The sequence below is a fragment of the Phyllobates terribilis genome, unplaced genomic scaffold, assembly GCF_046119375.1.
Source record: "Phyllobates terribilis strain yellow unplaced genomic scaffold, ASM4611937v1 Scaffold_2__4_contigs__length_985480577, whole genome shotgun sequence".
Lineage (NCBI taxonomy): Eukaryota > Metazoa > Chordata > Amphibia > Anura > Dendrobatidae > Phyllobates > Phyllobates terribilis.
The window spans coordinates 715,029,611-715,047,915 of record NW_027362762.1 but is presented as its reverse complement, the minus strand read 5'-3'; positions in this window follow the sequence as shown (position 1 = coordinate 715,047,915).

Genomic DNA, 18,305 nt, shown 5'->3' with positions numbered 1-18,305 from the left:
TTGCATAACTGGGTGCGAACCTGGTTCCCATGGCGGTTCCCCATTGCTGGGAGTAGTAGTCCCCCTCGTACATGAAATAGTTATGGGTTAATATGAATAGCATACAGTCTGTGATAAATTGGCTTTGTTCTGGGGGCATTTTTTGATTGAGAAAATGGGAGGCAGCTTCACAGCCTTTAGTGTGTTGTATATTGGTGTAAAGGGATGTGATATCCATAGTTCCCATGATGTAATGATTTTCCCATGGGGTGTTATTCAGTATCTGGATGGTATGTTTGCTATCCTTTAGGTGGGAGGGAAGGTTAGGGACTAGGTCCTGTAGATGATGGTCAACTAATCTAGATAAATTGGCTGTCAGGCATTGTATGCCGGAGACGATTGGTCTCCCTGGTGGATTTTCATGGTCCTTGTGTATTTTGGGCAAATGGTAGCCGCTTTCTACTGAATAACACCCCATGGGAAAATCATTACATCATGGGAACTATGGATATCACATCCCTTTACAACAATATACAACACACTAAAGGCTGTGAAGCTGCCTCCCATTTTCTCAATCAAAAAATGCCCCCAGAACAAAGCCAATTTATCACAGACTGTATGCTATTCATATTAACCCATAACTATTTCATGTACGAGGGGGACTACTACTCCCAGCAATGGGGAACCGCCATGGGAACCAGGTTCGCACCCAGTTATGCAAATCTGTATGTAGGCCGCTGGGAAACATTAGCGATACACCCTGGAGGCCTCTTGCATAAGAACCTGGTCCTATGGCGAAGATTTATAGACGATATTCTGTTTATCTGGTCAGGCGACCAATCCTCACTAAACTCATTCATGGAAGATCTAAATAAAAATGAATTCTTCTTAGAATTCTCATCAACTACCAGTACCACCACAGTTAACTTTTTAGACCTCAATATTTATATTGAGGATAACTGCATCCGTACACGTACATATCACAAACCTACCGATGCTAACGGTTATATCCCAATAGACAGTTGCCACCTCCCCACCTGGCTACTTAACGTCCCCCGGAGCCAATATCTACGACTTCATAGGAATTGCTCCAAATAGCAGGATTTCAATATGGAAGCAGAACTCCTTACTAAAAAATTCTTAGAGAAGGGATATAATGCCCAATTTCTCACTAACACCAAAGACAAAATAGCAACAATACCGCGCCACCACCTCCTAACTGAAACCAACATTATCAAACCAAAAAACGACTCCAGGCCCAATACGATTGTCCCTATTATCACACCCTACTCTGCCAATACTCATATCTTCAAGAAAATAGTAGAAAAACACTGGCACACACTTAAAGATGACAAAATATCGGAGATATAATCCCAAACCGACCCAAATTCATCTTCAAAAAGGCACGTAATCTAGGATCCATTATAGCCCCCACAGTAAAGATACATACCAGTTCTCAAAAACCTCAAACTCCATTTCAGCAAAAACTAAAAGGTTTCTTCCCATGCAAAAAATGTAAGACATGCAAAACCCTCAACACACCAAAACAACATACCGTTAGCCACCAAAAAGAAATATACCCCATCACTGATTTTATAACATGTAACACCACAGGGGTTATATACGGGCTATATTGCCCATGTGGCAAATTATATATAGGCAGAACAAAAAGACCTATGAACGTCAGGATCAGCGAACATATAAGGAACATCAAAAATAAATATATGGGCCACCCCCTTTCTAAACACTTTACAAAAAAACACAATGGATCAATAAAAGGAATTAAAATAGTAGGTATACAAATCGTCCACAAAAACTGGAGACAAGGAGACTTTATTAAGAGCATGTCCAGGAAAGAAAGTGAGTGGATTTTCAAACTTAACACCTTAAGACCAAGAGGTCTAAACAGCGAAATAGAGCTCTTTGCCTTTAATGACTAACCAATCGACCTATGACGTCACCAGCCCTGCATATATAAATGACACCACTTGACTGGGTTAATCCATCCCTGAGGAAGACAGCCGCAGCTGTTGAAATGCGTCGGACTGACCCTTAACCCAGTGAAAGAGGCGCCCACAGGCCTCCGTACTTTGTGCACGCTGCACACCACGTGACTGCACGTCACGCTGCCCCCCTCTCGCGCGCTTTCCTTGGAGACGCGCACCTTCGCATGCGCTCTCCACATACATTTCTTCTCCCTCTCCTACCCGGAAGCAGCGAGTACGCGGCAGTCACCGGCCGGGACTCCGCCCTCGCTCTGGACATCGAACACCACCCCCAGACGGTGAAGCTCTCTACTGACCGTGAGTAATTACGAGCCTTTACCCTACCAAGCCATACTGCACCCAGCTGACCCTCTAACGGATTTTCCCTGCTCCTTGCAGTACTTGCCATCCATCTCCCCAGTTGGGCCCTGCACCAGCCACCCTTCATATTATCGTATCTGGCACCTGTACTCTTCACTCAGCCAGAGCTTCCTGGTGCACCCAACATAGGACTACAACAGCCTCGTGCTGTATCCTCTCTCTGGCTACCTCTGGTACCACTATAGCCTCCCACTACAGCACCCTGCTGTATCTACAACAAGGAGACTAGAACCAGCATCTACTATTTGACATCCCAATCCCTACGAAACAGGTAACCCCCGATCTCTGGGTACATACTGGAGGCTACAAGCACTACCCAGTGACACCCTAACAGATATACCCTTTCCCCCTCCCGTATAGATTTCTATTCAGCATACAGATATCAGCCTCCTGCTGCATCCCACCTCTGACCTCCTCGTGCTACCTCCATTCTACAAGGGACCAGGATAACTACCTCCAGTTCATCTTAAGACGCCCCTGGAGGCCCCTTGTACCTATTTACAGGTAAAACCATAAACTTTGTCTCCTAGGCTTGTACCACGGCTAAACAAGTTTAGCCAATTTATGATCTATCCTTACTCCTCCCCCTTACAGATCTAACTCAGATCATCTACTCACAGCCGTGTGTGACACATCCTCTACCACTATCCTAAAGGACTAGGACCGCCATCTCCTAGTCACCAAAAATTACTCAGGACACCCCCCGCCACCCTCTAGAAGGTAACTGACTTCTTCCAATCTCGTACCTTTACCCCTGAGCCCCGCACCCCATTCAGCACTTGTCTCCCCTTACTCCCTTTAGTACCCCTCCAGCGAATTCTGTATTATCCATATAGCCTGCTGACTGTCAAACCAGTGGCAGAACGACTGTGGACAAACAGCCAACCACTACCACAGCCTATTGAGTACCATACCAAGTACAGGTAACTCACGACTCAATTTAGAGTCCAATAGAGACATCTCTATCGAGTTCCACCCCCGCTGATCCATACATTTTTTGTACCCCACTCTAGGTACCCTTCGTCCTCCCTCTTAGGCACCAACACGTACCACCAATGACCCTCGTACCCTATACGAGGCACCAGTATCAGGTAACCACAACAAAAGGATATCTACCTGTTCCCTACCGCTCATTAGTATACCATATTTATACATTCCTATTCTATCTCACCAGGTCTACAAGCCTTTTGCCTCCTTATACATCTACTGCAACCGAACATCCACAGACTAAAGGAAAAAGGCCTATGTTGATCTTATATCAGTGGACACCATTCTTTTTATTGATTTTAAAAAATCTTTAAATAATCTTAATAATCTTAATATTTTTAATACCTATTCTCTTATCCGACCCAGTGACCCCACTGAGTCTGTATCATTTTAATTATGCTTATTGAAGCTTATGTTCGATAAAATAAAAAATTATCTCTTGCACTGTATATCTCTCGTGCTGTCCTTCTGTTCACTACCACCAGCGCAAATTTATTTACTTTTTTTCAGCTACATCATTTTCATGACCCCTATCTATGGCATTTATTTCCATCTGAGGAGGAGCAAAGAGCTTTGAGAACCCTGGAGGAATTGGCGATTGAACATACATCCACTGAGAGTGGAAGGATACCTCCATCTATTAGACAGGGCTCCAAGCGGTTCCCCCCCCTCTCGAGTCATTCCAATGTGGAGATGTTTGTTCAAATTGTCTCTAATGAATTACATAAAATTCCTAGACATATTTCTTGTGACAATTTGAATAGGGAGGAGAGACAAAGGCTTAAGATCTTAAAAAATCTACAGGATGTCGTAATTAAGCCTGCTGATAGAGGTGGTAACCTTGTGGTCTGGCCTCAGCAGATGTATGAAGCAGAGGCGCTTCGCCAGTTGCGTGATACATCCTGCTATAAAAGTTGACATATAATCCATTGCACACTTTCCAGGAACAACTTAAGAATATTCTTGGTAAGGCGGTTAGTAGAGGGAATATTACTGGTGAACTGTCCTCTGCTCTGTGTGTGGTTGAACCGACAGTTCCTACCCTTTATCTCCTCCCTAAACTCCATAAGAATCTACAGAGACCTCCTGGACGTCCTATCATATCCGGTAAAGGGAGCTACTTGGAGCCAGTCAATAGATGCATCGATTCCAAAATCAATCCATTGGTTGAAACTCTTCCCTCTTTTTTGAGGGATACAGGTGACCTGCTGAGAAGGGTAGATGGGTTGTATCTTGAGATTGATTCCTTAATGGTGACTGCTGATATTGAGTCACTCTATACGAGTATTAAACATAATGACGGTCTACGCGCCATTCAATACTTTTTGAGAGGGTCATCTCTATCAATTGAGATACAAGCACTATTGATGGAGCTGCTAGAGTTTACACTTACTCATAGTTTCTTTGTGTTTAAGGGGTCCTTCTACCTACAGCTCCAGGGGACCGCGATGGGGGCGGCGTTCGCCCCCTCATATGCTAATCTCTTCCTGGGGCTGTGGGAGATGGAAATCTCCCTGCCGGATCAGGAGTCCTCGATTGGCCGCGTCCTTTCTTGGACGCGGTACATCGATGACATTTTCCTGATCTGGCAGGGGCCACGTAAACACCTTGAATTAATTATTCATGACCTAAACATTAATTCCTTGAATATACGGCTTACTTTTAGCTGTGATTCAGATAAAGTTGTGTTTTTAGATGTTTGTCTAACTCGGTGTCCTGATAATGCCATCCAAACAAACATTTTTAGAAAGCCTACTGCATCAAACACTTTGTTGCATGCTTCCTCCTCCCACCCATCACACATCTTCCAATCCGTCCCGGTGGGGCAGTTCCTTGGCCTTCGCAGGATCTGCTCCAACGACCAGGATTTCGAATTACAATCCCAGGAATTGAGTGAGCGGTTTTTTGCACGTGGGTACAGCCGCAGGTGTGTAAAGAAAGCATACAATCGAGCTAGACATTCCTCCCGCTATGACTTACTTTATAAATCTAATATCAGGAAGGAAAGTGATGTTGTCAGGTTCATTACAACTTTTCATTCTCAAATACCGGCAGTAAGGAATGCCTTGAAAAAGGCCTGGCCGGTACTTAGAACGGATCCGGTGCTAGCCAAATACATTACAACTAAACCCACTCTTGTATTTCGTCGCAGTAAAAACCTCCGTGATCACCTAGTTCGGAGCCACTATGAGGGGGGAAGGGTTGGTACCTTTTTAGATAATTTCAGGAGCCGCCCGGGATGTACCCCATGTGGTCGGTGCGTGGCCTGGCCCAACGTGGTGAGAAGTACCACATTTGTAGACTCTACAGGGAGACATTCATATGAGATCAAGAAACGTATAACATGTAGCTCCCGGAATGTTATATACTATGCTACATGTACATGTACCTGTGGTCTCATCTACGTGGGGATGGCCACGCGTTGCCTTAAAACACGTATAAGGGAACACGTCCTAGGGATATCAGCGGCATCAGAGCAAAACGAAATATCTACGTTAAAGACACTACCAAAGCACTTCAAAAGATACCATAATTGTAATCCAAAGCTCTTGGAGGTAAAAGGGATTGATTTGGTGGAGGTGGGTATACGTGGAGGTCCTGTTTCGCAGAGACTGGCCCGTATGGAAACAAGGTGGATTTGGACCCTTAACACAATACATCCGAGAGGTCTAAATGAATATAACAGTTTTGCCCCATATTTGTGAATTCTGTTCTGCTATTCCATCTTACATATGCGTTAGTCATTCTATATACAATTCTGTGTGTTCTTTCGTTTTTTAATTGTGCACATTATTATTATTATTTTTTATCAGGTGCTATGAATCTGTGGGCTTTGACTGGATACGTGACCTGTTCTTTTATCCTCCTTCCATATTGGACTACCCTACGTGACCTGTTGCCTTATCCTCCTTCCATATTGGATTATCTTTATTCATTTTATTCTGTATACCGGACAACCTCCTTTTTGGATGTGACACCTGAGAATTACATACTATGCGATCGTTGTTGGGAAGCTATGCCATATAGAAATCTATCTGTGCAATTTATCTATGCAATAATGTCCTATATTTCCTTGCTGATGATACCTATTTGTTAGTTGTCATCTCTTGTATGATCCTCCACTATGCAGTATATAATTTTTTCTGTATTGGTCTTTGTATTCTATGTATGTACCATGTGTCATAGTCATGATAGATTTATTATCACATGAGGTATATTTCTGTGAGTATATTTATAATTATCTACATAATGTGATAGGACAAATTGTATATGCACAATATAATTATAAATATGTTAGTAGCACTAGTTTCAATTTATATATACAGCGACCAATAAGTTAGGTCTTAATAATATTCTTCTTTATGCTAATATGGTTGAGCTATCAATGGGACATATTAGGACCTTTTGTTATTGTCATCGCTGATTGTGATGGTTCTTTTCCCTCCCCCCCCCCCTCACATTGTGACATATGTTGTAATCTCTATAGTGTCACCCCTTAGTTCTTGTGTCACAATTTTAGACTTATTGTGATGACTCTGTACGCAGGTGCTTCTCTGTCCATGGCGTCTGACTCCCCCCGTGTCCTGGGCAGCTTGCTGCTGCGACGCTGATGTAGTCCGTTGCCTGGGATACAGTGAAGCACTCTGCGTCACTTTTGGGTCATGGTGCAGGGTGGGTAGCGTCCTGTGCTGCTATAGTAACAATCATGTGGTCCTATAGTCTAATGTTAGCGTTCTGGGTTGTTTCCGGGTTGCGGTGCATAGTGGGTAGCGCTATGCGCTACTATGGTAACGGTCACATGATCATGCAGTTCCGGCATTAGCGGCAGGTCCCACCTCATTGTGAGTGTATTTAAGAGAGATACGTCTCCAGTTACAGCCATCCCCTTGACAAAGGCGGGAGCGCCGAAACGCGCGTCGGGGTGCCACACAGCGTGCAGTCTCGATCCCATTACAATGTGAATCATATCTCTGATGTGACATTTCTTTCTTCTGGTACTTTCTATAATTGATATGCATTATGAAGGCTTATGTCTCTATGCGGGTGTACTAGTGGTAGCCATTTATTTATCTACAGATATGATTACCCTAAGTGATATGTTTATAGTTTAAAACGATATGTGAGGCATGCGATATCTGTACTCTGTGGTGACACCTGGTGGTTGTTTTTAAGTATGTTTTATTTGTCTATGTGTAATGGCTTCTGACATATGCTGTGCCACCATAGCCTTATATGATGTTATGATTATTTATATATATATTTCTCAATAAAGATACTTTTTCTATTATTTTCTTTATAATTTTTTGGCCGTATATTCGTATTTTTTTCTTGCTTCGGCACTTCGGGATATATGTTGCTTATACGAATGGCCCTAGATATATAGTCTTCTGAATTGGTTGTAATATGGAGATACTTGTTATCTTCACAATATATGTATATGGCAACCTTATATTTGGTTCTAATCCTTCTTCTAACTTCAGATATCTGTAACAGCAGGAGCATACAGAATGTGCAATTGACCCTCTTGTGTTGTATACACTGCCACAAGCCCTGTCTGCCTGCCTAACTCCTGCTATCAGGATTAATACATGCAGCTGGATTAGTCCTCAGAAGGACTGTTAGTTAAGATGGATATATATATATATACTCCTGGAGTACCACTACCTATATCTAATTATTACTCCGCCAATTCTGTCCCTCACACAGGAACACCTCTCCCTATACTGCCTGTCTGAAGGTTAGACTGTGACGAGCCTAGGGTCACTAGGTCTTATATAGAACTGACTATGCAGATACCCAATCACTGTAATGCCACAACCAACATGGCTATGGCATTACAGTGCATGGCAAGTAATCCCTGAATGTTCATTGCCTCTCTAAAGAGACATGCTCCAGTCCGAGCAACCTGGAAATACTCGCTGAGCATGTTGAGCAGGGTGATGCTCGGGCAAGCACCGAGCAGCGGTGAGCACGCTCGCTCATCACTAATTATAAACTGTCAGTGCTGCATGACACAAGCTTCATAAAACATGCACTGTGCATGAGCTAACAAGCTTGCTAGCCCTGGTGACTCGGAAGTCGTTATGACGACGTCGGGTCATTATGGCAACAATCAGGCCCACATGAAGATGTCGTGGGGGCACCGATCGGAAGGGAGTTTCCCTCCCCTTCCTGCCTTTAGGGGTTTAAACTGCTGGGAGCAGTGTGGACACCACTCCTGGCAGTGAGAGCCATCGTCAGCTGTCAGATTCACTAAACATCTGGCGACGATCGCACGCACACAGAGCCTGTTCATACAAAATCGCCAGGCCGTGTCCATACGTCCAAGGTCGGGAAGTCCTTCCCAACCTTAACGTATGGATACATCTAAGGTCATGAAAAGGGTTAAATTCCAAGTCTGCCCATGGAGGGTATAGCTGTTTGAAATAGAGCATCCTTATGTTCTGTACAGAACTGTTTTACTGGATCCATTTTCTAATTTGCAGTTAAAACATATGAAATCCATTAGAAAACCTCCATATGAATTTGCAGCATATATAGGTACTGTATAGTAGTTTCTAATAGAACACTGTACTTCTCAACGATTGCCTGCAGCCCAAAATACTATTGGATATTAGGCTGTAGTCGTTTCTAAAAGCTCTTGAAGTACCTGTCATTTTTTGGATTCTACCTGTTACTGTAGGTTACAGCCACATTCCTTTATCTTTCCTGTTTCTATAACTATTTTATGTCCTGTTTAGATGAAGGCATTCTAATTTATTTAGCTGAATGGAATTCTTATTTAAGTTTCCTAATTGAGAAAGCAAAAAGAACATCAAAGCAGATAAGGCTTTTACGGTGGTATACCAACATCGTTCAGTCTACCCAATTACTGAAAGCAGTAACTCTGCCAGCCATTAATGTCTGCTTCTCTACTGATTAATTATTTGAGGTGCGCATTGCCATTTGCTGAGCTTTACTATATTACACTAATTATAAATTAATATATTGGCCATTACATGCTAAGGAAATGTAGACTGCTAATGCATTCGAGCAAGGCGGCTGTTTTAGAACAGCTGTATCTTATTTTTATCTAATTTGTTTTCATTTTTGCTAAGTTGTCCCTTTGCCAGGACTCCACTCAGCGAGTATATGTGTATCTACAGGATCTCAGGCTGGAAATCTCACTTCGACTAACCCGAACCTAGAGGTTTAAGTACGTTACACTCATCTGAATGTAGAAAATAAAACAGTTGTGTTTGATAATCATGGATAGCCGAGTCTTAACAGTTATCATTTAGACTAGTCTGATATGTGTAATTAGTTCTGCTTTTTCTGTAGGTCATAAATTGAACCTTAAACAGGGATTATTGCAGTACAAGCATGGATACAGTGTACAGGAATTTATATATATATATATATATATATATGTATATATATACAGTATATATATACAGTATATATATGTATGTGTATAAAGAAAAAAAGAAATATAAAGCAGCACTAGCAAGCAATAAATAGAAAGCGGGTGCCAAGCCTTCAGGCATGTACCGATCCTCAATAAAAGGTGAAAAAATGAAGACAGCACTCCTTGTTTGTAAAAAATTTATTGGTGGTTTAATAGCCCATAGGGGTGCCTTGGCGATGTTTCAGCTCCAAATGTGAACCTTTTTTAGTATATGGGGACCAGTATACTATGCCGAGCGATTCGCTAGTTTCTGAGCTATAGTAGAATTTACAATAGATATCGCTCATGTAATATAAGAAGTGAAATTTTTGCATTGTACTATATATACAGTTAGGTCCATATATATTTGGACAGAGACGACAGTTTTCTAATTTTGGTTCTAGACATTGCCACAATGAATTTTAACCAAAAGTAATTGGACAATTGACTCCAAGGCTATTTCATGGACAGGTGTGGCCTGGAGTTGATTTGAGGTGTGGTGCTTGCATTTGGAAGGTTTTGCTGGGAAGTAAACATGCGGTCAAAGGAGGTCTCCATGCAGGTGAAACAAGCCATCCTTAAGCTGCAAAAACAGAAAAAACCCATCCGAGAAATTGCTACAATATTAGGAGTGGCAAAATCTACAGTTTGGTACATCCATCATCAATGTAAAAAGACCTGGGCGCCCATTGAAGACAACAGTGGTGGATGATCGCAGAATAATCTCCATGGTGAAGAGAAACCCCTTCACCACAGCCAACCAAGTGAACAACACTCTCCAGGAGGTAGGCGTATCAATTTCCAAATCTACCATAAAGAGAAGACTGTATGAAAGTAAATACAGAGGGTTCACTGCACGGTGCAAGCCACTCATAAGCATCAAGAATAAAAAAGCTAGACTGGACTTTGCTAAAAAACATCTAAAAAAGCCAGCACAGTTCTGGAAGAACATTCTTTGGACAGATGAAACCAAGATCAACCTCTACCAGAAGGATGGAAAGAGAAAAGTATGGCGAAGGTGTGGTACAGCTCATGATCCAAAGCATACCACATCATCTGTAAAACACGGCGGAGGCAGTGAGATGGCTTGGGCATGTATGGCTGCCAGTGGCACTGGGTCACTAGTATTTATTGATGATGTGACACAGGACAGAAGCAGCCGAATGAATTCTGATGTATTCAGAGCCATACTGTGTGCTCAGATCCAGCCAAATGCAGCCAAACTGATTGGTCGTCATTTCATACTACAGATGGACAATGACCCAAAACATAAAGCCAAAAGCAACCCAGGAGTTTATTAAAGCAAAGAAGTGGAATATTCTTGAATGGCCAAGTCAGTCACCTGATCTCAACCCAATTGAGCATGCATTTCACTTGCTAAAAACTAAACTTCAGAAAGAAAGGCCCACAAACAAACAGCAACTGAAAACCACCGCAGTGAAGGCCTGGCAGAGCATCAAAAAGGAGGAAACACAGCGTCTGGTGATGTCTATGAGTTCAAGACTTCAGGCAGTCATTGCTAACAAAGGGTTTTCAACCAAGTACTAGAAATGAACATTTTATTTACAATTATTTAATCTGTCCAATTACTTTTGGTCCCTTTAAAAACAGGGTGGCACATGTTAAGGAGCTGAAACTCCTAAACCCTTCATCCAATTTTAATGTGGATACCCTAAAATGAAAGCTGAAAGTCTGAACTTTAACTGCATCTGAATTATTTTGATTAAAATTCATTGTGCTAATGTCTAGAACCAAAATTAGAAAAATGTTGTCTCTGTCCAAATATATATGGACCTAACTGTATATTTCTCTGCGGTATTTGTGCATCATAAATTGTGGTATGTGTTAAAGGGGCCACTGAGACTCTTTCGCCCGGTGCCCACAAAAACCTTGAGCCGGCCCTGCGCCAACTCCTGGACAGTCTGTGGTGCAACATGACGTTGGTGGATGGAGCGAGACATGATGTCCCAGATGTGGTCAATCGGATTCAGGTCTGAGGAACGGGCGGGCCAGTCCATAGCTTCAATGCCTTCATCTTGCAGGAACTGTTGACACATTCCAGCCACATGAGGTCTGGCATTGTTCTGGATTAGGAGGAACCCAGGGCCAACCACACCAGCATATGGTCTCACAAGGGATCTGAGGATCTCATCTTGATACCTAATGGCAGTCAGACTACCTCTGGCAAGTACTTGGAGTGCTGTGCACAGCCCTCCAAAGAAATGCCACCCTGAACCATTACTGACCCACTGCCAAACCGGTTATGCTGAAGGATGTTGCAGGCAGCAGATCGCTCTCCACGGCATCTCCAGACTCTGTCACGTCAGTCACATGTGCTCAGTGTGAACCTGCTTTCATCTGTGAAGAGCACAGGGCACCAGTGGTGACTTTGCCAATCCTGGTGTTCTGTGACAAATGCCAAGCGTCCTGCACGGTGTTGGGCTGTGAGCACAACCCTCATCTTTGGACATCGGGCCCTCATACCACCCTCACGGAGTCAGTTTCTAACCATTTGTGCAGACACATGCACATTTGTGGCCTGCTGGAGGAAATTTTGCAGCGCTCTGGCAATGCTCCTCCTGTTCCTCCTTGCACAAAGGCGGAGGTAGCGGTCCTGCTACTGGGTTGCTGCCCTCCTACGGCCCCCTCGATGTCTCTTGGCATACTGGCCTGGCTCCTGGAAGCGCCTCCAGCCTCTGGACACTACGCTGACAGACACAGCAAACCTTCTTGGCACAGCTCGCATTGATGTGCCATCCTGGATGAGCTGCACTACCTGAGAAACTTCTGTGGGTTGTAGAGTCCGTCTCATGCTACCACGAGTGTGAAAGCACAACCAACATTCAAAAGTGACTAAAATATCAGCCGGAAAGCATTGGTACTGAGATGTGGTCTGTGGTCCCCAACTTCAGAACCACTCCTTTATTGAAGGTGTCTTGATAATTGGCAATAATTTCCATCTATTGTCTATTCCATTTGCACAACAGCATGTGAAATTGATTGTCAATCAGTGTTGCTTCCTAAGTGGACAGTTTGATTTCACAGAAGTTTGATTTACTTTACGTTATATTCTGTTGTTTATGTGTTCCCTTTATTTTTTTGAGCAGTATATATATATATATATATATATATATATATATATATATATATATATATATGTGTGCACAATTATTAGGCATTTTTGCTGATTAATTTTACTATTGAACAACCACAGTGCTGTCGGTCAATCAAAAGGGTAAATAAACCTGGAACATGAATATTTAATAAAGTAAAAGTGAGGTTTTGTCCTTCTCAAGATAATATCTATGTGTGCAGAATTATTGGGCATTTATTAGTGTGCAGAATTTAAAAATGTAACTTTTCTCATTTCAACTGATTATTTTCACCTGTTAAAGCAAGAATAATAACGAAACAAATCAAAACGTACAAAAATAAATTTCTGACATTTATAAAATAAAAAAAACAGTGACCAATATAGTCACCTATCTTTTCAATAGCAGTCATAAGTAGTGATGAGCAAGCATGCTCGCTACTGCTCGGTGCTCGTCCGAGCATCTCACTGCTTGAGATGCACAGGGCTCGCCGAGTATTTCCGGGTTGCTCAGGCGGGAACTCGGGTCCCCTCCCTGCATGTTCGGTGCGCTTTAAAGAGCCAATGAACATGCAGGGATTGCCTGCCATGCACTGTAATGCCGTAGCCATGTTGGTTGTGGGCATTACAGTGATTGGCTGGCCGCACAGCGTCATCAGGTCTATATCAGTCCTGGCGCTGCCATGCTCTTCACAGTCACTACGGATCAGACAGTGTAGGGAGAGCTGCTGCTGCGTCAGGGAGAGATTTGCTTGTGTATTAGGTAGTGTAGGGAGAAAAAACGTACATTAGACATATTCATCTTAACAAACAGTCCTTCTGAGGACTAATCCATCTGCAGAGATATCAGGCAGGCAAGGTGTATAGGCAGACAGTGTATATAGCAGATTACAGTGCATATAGCACAAGAGGCTACATTCCAATTCTGCCTTCTGCTGCAGTTAGATATTTCTATACAAAGGTCCAGGTCTCAGGGGCCAGGAATACTTTTCTTTGGATCTTAATCCTCATTATTTGCTTAAAAAGCAATCCAGAGAACACCATTTTTCTGCGCCATTTGCTTGTGTAGGGAGAGGTGCTGCTGCGTCAGGGAGAGATTTGCTTGAGTATTAGGTAGTGTAGGGAGAAAAACCGTACCTTACACATATCCATCTTAACAAACAGTCCTTCTGAGGACTAATCCATCTGCAGAGATATCAGATAGGCAGGGTGTATAGGCAGGCAGTGTATATAACAGACTGCAGTGCATATAGCACAAGAGGCTCCATTCCAATTCTGCCTTCTGCTGTTGTTAGATATTTCTATACAAAGGCCCAGGTCTTAGGGGCCAGGAATACTTTTCTTTGGATCTTAATCCTCATTATTTGCTTAAAAAGCAATCCAGAGAACACCGTTTTTCTGCGACATTTGCTTGTTGGCACTGCAGAATACAGCCAGGTCCTTTCCATATTACAGCGCTAGAAATCCACCTATTCACATATACATTGTCAGAACATACTGCCATTTCAGGCCTCCATTAAAAATTTCCTTTAGTGTGTCAGTGAAGCAATTCACAGCAGTTTGCTGTTCAAACTACTTACCTACAGGCCAGGTATTTAAAACTCTGTTTTCTCCATCACACGGATCACATATAAGTTCGCTCCAAACTCAGTCATTTGTAGTGAGCATGGAAGATACTGTCCTCCATTTAAAATGGGCAAGGCACGTAGCAAGGGATGGGGAACTGGACATGATGGTAATGGTGCATGCAGGGGCTGAGGACAAGGCCGTGGACAAGCCGAAATTGTGTCACAACAAACACCCACATCTTCTCGCCTGACCTTCCTGTCCCAATTTCAAGGGGACCGCAGGGGACCGCAGCACACCACTATTGAACCCAGAGCAGTGTCAAAAGGTTGTTGGTTGGATAGCGGATAATGCTTCCAGTCACTTAGCCACCACCACCACCACCCTGTCTTCCACACAGTCAAGTCTCAGTAGCCGTGAGTCTGGACCGCATATTCCTCACCCTGATCCTCCTTCCTCCCACCATGCCGAGTACCCAGAGACAACTGATCCCACACTTGGACACTCTGAAGAGCTGTTTACTTTTCCATTTATAGATTCGGGCCTCTCGCCCGGTCCACTTGAAGTGGGGCAAGAGGAGATCCGTGTAGCGATGCCCAAATATTTGAGCAGCCACGGTCACACGAAGGCGACGGCGGCAAAATGTCACAAGAGGTGGATGATGTTGAGACACAATTGCCAGAATGTCAGGAGGAGGACCAGGGTGCGGAAGTGGAAGACGAGGCGGTGGATGATATAGTAACTGACCCAACTTGGCAGGAGGACATGCTGAGCTAGGACAGCAGCACACAGGGGGAGGGAGGCCGAGCACCCCAACAGGCAGGAAGAAGCAGTGTGGTGGCCGCAGACAGAAGGCAGGCAACCATTCCCCATAACACCAACACGAAGGAAGTTGCCAGTACAACTGTTAGGTCTTCCCGAGTCTGGTTGTTTTTTAAAGACTCTGCCGATAACCCCAAAAAGGCCATTTGCACCACCTGCCAGGCCATCATCAGCAGGGGTGGCAAAAGGACCAGCCTGACCACCACCAGCATGATCAGGCACAAGGCAGCAAAGCACCCGACTTTGTGGGCTGAACCCCAGGGTCCAGAAACAGTGTCTGCGGGTGGCACCATTGCTTCCTCCGCTGTTGTGCATGCAAGCCAATCCCCTTTCCATGGTGCATGCAAAGATGCCTCCTGCCCTGCACATGTCGTTGCACCCTCTCAAGTAGCAGCATCAGGAAGCACGTCCACATCCTTGTCCCAGCGCAGCGTACAGTTGTTCATACCCCAGTCCTTGGAACGCAAGCGCAAATATGAAGCCAACGCCCCACAGGCCACACTACTAAAATCTCACATTTCACGACTGCTTGCACTCGAAAAGTTGCCTTTTAGGCTTGTGGAGACGGAAGCATTCTGCAACCTGATGGCAGAGGCCATCCCTCGATACTCGGTCCCCAGCCACCACTAAGTCTCCCGGTGTGCCGTCCCCGTATTACACAAGCACGTTTCCCAAAACATTAGCCGTGCCCTCTACAACGCAGTTACCGGTAATGTCCACCTAACCACGGACACGTGGACAAGTGCTTGTGGACATGGACGGCACATCTCACTGACAGCACACTGGATTATCATAGTGGAAGCCGGGACCCAGTCGGACCTTGGGACTGAACACGTCCTTCCGACACCAAGGATTGCGGGCCCAAGGTCAATCAGGGTTGCCCCCACGGTCTACAGCTTCTGCACCTCATCCTCCTCAGCCTCCTCTTCAGCCTCCATCTCTGAAATGACCACATCAGTCACAAGCTGGAAACACTGCAGCACTGCCTCGGCCAAGCGGCAACAGGCTGTGCTGAAGCTAATATGCTTAGGTGACAAACCGCACAATGCTGAAGAGTTGTGGACAGCTCTGAAGGAGAAGGAAGAACTGTGGCTCACACCGCTGAACCTACAGCCAGGCATGGTCGTGTGTGACAATGGCCGGAACCTGGTGGCGGCTCTGAGCCGAGGCGAGCTCACACAGGTACAATGCCTGGCCTATGTGCTTAACCTCGAGGTTCAGTGGTTTCTCAAATCCTACCCGGAGCTTCCGGATCTGCTTGATAAAGTACGCCGCCTGTGTGCCCATTTTAGAAAGTCAGCTACAGCTTCTGCCACCCTTGCAGTGTTTCAGCAGCGTTTGCAGGTTCCGGTTCACAGACTGGTGTGTGATGTCTACACGCGTTGGAACTCTACACTGCAGATGTTGGGAAGTATTTGTGAGCGGAAGAGGGCAGTTGTTGAGTACCAGCATCAACAAGGCCGTCAGTATTCAGTTCAGACTCCACACATAAGACCTCAGGAGTGGACAAGGATGTCAGACATACAGTACAGACCAAAAGTTCGGACACACCTCATTTAAAAAATTTTCTGTATTTTCTTGACTATGAAAATTGTACATTCACACTGAAGGCATCAAAACTATGAATTAACACATGTGGAATTACATACTTAAAAAAGTGTGAAACAACTGAAAATATATCTTATATTCTAGGTTCTTCAAAGTAGCCACCTTTTGCTTTGATGACTGTTTTGCACACTCTTGGCATTCTCTTGATGAGCTTCAAGAGGTGGTCACCAGAAATGGTCTTCCAACAATCTTGTAGGAGTTCCCAGAGATGCTTAGCTCTTGTTGGCCCTTTTGCCTTCACACTGCGGTCCAGCTCACCCCAAACCATCTTGGTTGGGTTCAGGTCTGGTGACTGTGGAGGCCAGGCCATCTGGCATAGCACCCCATCACTCTCTCTCTTGGTCAAGTAGCCCTTACACAGCCTGGAGGTGTGTTTGGGGTCATTTTCCTGTTGAAAAATAAATGATGGTCCAACTAAACGCAAGCCAGATGGAATAGCATGCCGCTGCAAGATGCTGTGGCAGCCATGCTGGTTCAGTATGCCTTAAATTTGGAATAAATCCCCAACAGTGTCACCAGCAAAGCACCCCCACACCATCACACCTCCTCCTCCATGCTTCACGGTGGGAACCAGGCATGTAGAGTCCATCGATTCACCTTTTCTGCATCGCACAAAGACACGGTGGTTGGAACCAAAGATCTCAAATTTGGACTCATCAGACCAAAGCACAGATTTCCACTGGTCTAATGTCCATTCCTTGTGTTATTTAGCCCAAACAAGTTTCTTCTGCTTGTTGCCTGTCCTTAGCAGTGGTTTCCTAGCAGCTATTTTACCATGAAGGCCTGCTGCACAAAGTCTCCTCTTAACAGTTGTTGTAGAGATGTGTCTGCTGCTCGAAATCTGTGTGGCATTGACCTGGTCTCTAATCTGAGCTGGTGTTAACCTGCGATTTCTGAGTCTGGTGACTCAGATACACTTATCCTCAGAAGCAGAGGTGACTCTTGGTCTTCCTTTCCTGGGGCGGTCCTCATGTGAGCCAGTTTCTTTGTAGCGCTTGATGGTTTTTGCAACTGCACTTGGGGACACTTTCAAAGTTTTCCCAATTTTTCTGACTGACTGACCTTCATTTCTTAAAGTAATGATGGCCACTCGTTTTTCTTTACTTAGCTGCTTTTTTCTTGCCATAATACAAATTCTAACAGTCAATTCAGTAGGACTATCAGATGTGTATCCACCTGACTTCTGCTTTAGAACCCTCCTGTTAGTTTTTTCTATCTAGTGTTTTGCGGTCATGTGACCATCTGCCTATGTATTCCAGCTCCGCCCTTCTGGCTTTGCTGGACTTCAGTGTTGTTTGACTGTCTTGCTAGCCTGGTGCTTCGGTGCCTATCTCTGTCAGTTCGCTTGGTCCTCTGGGACCTCTAGTACTTTTTGTCAGTTTGTCTTTTGTGTTCTACAACAACTTCTGTTTAGGAGGTGTCCCATTTTTGTCCCAGTCCTTAGTTCTTTTTGGGACCC